General features: G+C 43.1%; 1 long non-coding RNA gene across 1 annotated transcript in view; it reads left to right on the forward strand.

The window, feature by feature from the left end:
* Positions 1 to 1,949: 1,949 nt before the first annotated feature.
* Positions 1,950 to 3,185, forward strand: part of LOC111813337 — an 18,461-nt gene continuing 17,225 nt past the window's right edge. Inside the window, exon 1 of the long non-coding RNA XR_002818631.1 lies at positions 1,950 to 2,529. This is a non-coding gene — a long non-coding RNA (uncharacterized LOC111813337). The remainder of the gene's footprint in view (positions 2,530 to 3,185) is intronic.

Raw genomic sequence — 3,185 nt, forward strand, 5'->3', positions numbered from 1 at the left:
ATTAAAGCACCTGCAAGCAGGTGCAGGGGCTGAGGGTCCGATCCCTTGGCCTTCGGTGCTGGCCCTGCCTCTGCCCCCACCCCTGGGTACGCTGAGACAGTAGGCGTGGTGGTGCGCACCTGTAATCTCAGCATTTGGGACGCTGTAAACCGGCGGATCACTATGAGTCCGACCTAGTAATGAGACACTGAACACCCTGTACACCCTTCCCTGAAATAAAATTTTAAAAAAACAAAACTTTACCTATTTCCAATGGGAAATTTGTAATTTTAAATTGTAAAACAACACTTGAACTCAAGAGCTTGCTCAGTATAGGTTGACTTTGCACATAAACAGAAAATATATGGCATACATGAAGATATATCTTTAGGATATTAAGCCAGGAAGGATAGACTATTTTGGATAGGGTCAAGTTGATTGATATATGTATGCCCACAGAGTACTCAGAAGCAGCCCATACATATCACTGAAATGTTTCTCCAGTGCAATCCTGATGAGCCTTTTTAAAAAAATACTCTGTGTGTACTTCTAATTGTCGGATGGCTCTTAATAATGGCTCACCTATTAAACTCATTTGAGGTCCTTCTTGCCTCAAAGAATTGGATATAACAAGTCAAAAATGGCACCAAAAATTTATTTAAAAGATGAGAGGTGAAGGGATAAGAGGAAAAACTGACTCCGAACAAAGAGAGGGAAGGATAAAAGCAAAAATAAAAGTGCACTCTGCATTTAGAAGGGTGAGGAGTCCCAGTACTGGGGGAAGTCTCAATGGTGGGGTCCTCATGATGCCTGTGCAGCCCACGTCTTGTTGGAACCATGAGAAGTTCTACGTATAGGATTCTGGGAATTATTTGTAGCCTTCCTTCCTGAGATTTCAGAATTGACAAGTCCTGCTTATTTTCCCAGAAAGCTTTGCCACACCCTACCTCCTATGTCATGGTGTACAGTCATCTTTTGTTGTGGCCTGAATGGATCTATGGTGGTTGCTCTTTGATCATGAAGCCCACGGAAAACAAAAAGGTGAGCACATAAAAGGGTATTTGTAATAGATAGATAGATAGATAGATAGATAGATAGATAGATAGATAGATATAATTTTAGTTCGCATGCATAGTACATAACACAAAACATTAGTACAGAAATTCAGGTTTTTCCCAGTTTGATGTGTCCTCGTTTATAAGTAGGAGCCTTCCCATAAAGGGGAGGCTGAGTTCCTTTTGACGAAATCCTTTATAACTTAACCACACCTTTTACCTGCAAGTTCTGCTGAGTGCCTTTTAATTTCCATTCTCACTGAAGCAAGGACCTGCAGGAGCCAGTGACACAATGAGCACGGAATCCAAGATATTTAACATTAAAATGTGTTGAAATCCCCATGTATTGTGAGAATTCAGCAAGAACAATCTAAGGGCATAAAAGCCAATAGGTTTTTGTTTGTTTTAATAAGCATCTATATCTACGTTTGCAGAACCTGGACCAGTCTACCTGCCTTAAGGAACTCCCATGCCGGGCTCTGGAGGTACCAGGTAAAGTGAGAGACAATTTTCAGGTTCCAGGCTAACAATTTATAAAATTACAAAGTAAATGTATATACTTGCAATCTTAAATATTTCAAATATTTTGAAAGCAATCAAGTTTCCTACATGACTATTTTTCTCACTTCACAGAAACACGGTAATTTTCCTAAATATTCTCAGTATATGTTTCAACATTCTCATTCCTCATTCAGGTTCCCCAATTTCCAAGTGGTTTACATAGGAAAATATTATTTTCATCAGTACCCAGTAGAGGGCTCCTTCGCGCTGGCGGTGGAGCCCCCGCTCAATGTTCAGCCTCCAGGGCTCGCTACAGGCTTCACCCCTCGGCCCCCAGGGGAGAGCGCCCGGCGCGCAGAGACTCATGGGAAGTGTAGTTTAGGCTCCCACAGATCTGGTGGCGCTTCGCGCAGCGCTGCCGGCTTCTTCTGCTCCTGGACGGCCACAGTGGCGCCCTCTTTCGGCGTCTCCAGCCCTGTAATGTAGTTTGGACCTCTCGTTTTGGAAAGCAGTGGGCCAGCGGGAGAACGCGGGATGGGAGCGCAGCGCTCCTGGGGTCTTTGTGCACCCCAGTGTGGGTGACTGCGGGTGGAGACGTCCCATGGTGGGAGCTCCCGGCGGGTCCCATCTAACCCCTTCAGGGCGTGCGCTCCGAGCCCGCGGGCTGGCAGGGCCGCGGGTCCCCATCCCGGCCTTATTCTGCTCCTGTTAGTTGGGGACCTTGAATCAGCCCGCCGGCGGTAGGAACTGAAAGCCAGAAGACGCAAACAGGGATTGCACAGAGAGAAGCAGTAGCACCCCAGGTACCTGACCTTTCGCATGCTTTCCCAAGGCCTGACGGGCTCTCCCTTCCTCTAGCACCAGGCTGTGAGATTTGAGAAAGTATATTTAGGAGCCTGGAGGCAGGCACATCGGAACCGGTCCTCTTTCAGCCCTGCCTGATCTACAATTTGTTTACCTCTTCTGACAGCTGCAGAACATGAACACGGTTCAGGTGAGTTCTCTTCATGTCCCACTTCTTTGATTTAGGAAGTTTAGAGGAGTCTTTGCCTTAAATGGAAAAAGAGGAACTCAAAATACACTATATCAACTCAATTTGGAAGGAAAATGCAGTTTTATCATGACATCCGACGTGTGCTGTTAGCGCTACATGGAAAATACTATTAAAGTAGGTTTCTCCTGGTTACCAGTTTGCTAAGGTTTCATGTTGGCCATGATGATCCATTGAATTATATGTTTTTGTATGTCTACTGGAGAAAGTGATGGCTAGCTTCTTTATACATAATATAAATAATACACTGGATTTTTGAATATTGTTTTGATTTGCATAGACCCTAGTTGTTAATAAGTGTACAAAATTGCTTCTTGCATACTTTTTAAAAACTTGTTGCTAAGACTTCAGGACTTATTTTCTGTAATCTCTTTTTGGGATAGAATACTCTTGTTTCTGTCATAGTTTTTATGTTTATATTGTCACAAAAGTGGGCAATTTTATATTTCTTGTCTAATAACTTTTAATAAATGAGAAAGTTTTGTATAGCATATACATTTTGTGAAATTTACATATAAACTTGAACCTTTTAAGGACTTTTATGTGAAGATTTTGATGACTGAACCAGTGTATTAATCAATTCTCAATCCTACACTGGA

The sequence above is a fragment of the Octodon degus genome, unplaced genomic scaffold, assembly GCF_000260255.1.
Source record: "Octodon degus isolate 3935 unplaced genomic scaffold, OctDeg1.0 scaffold00184, whole genome shotgun sequence".
Classification (NCBI taxonomy): Eukaryota; Metazoa; Chordata; class Mammalia; order Rodentia; family Octodontidae; genus Octodon; species Octodon degus.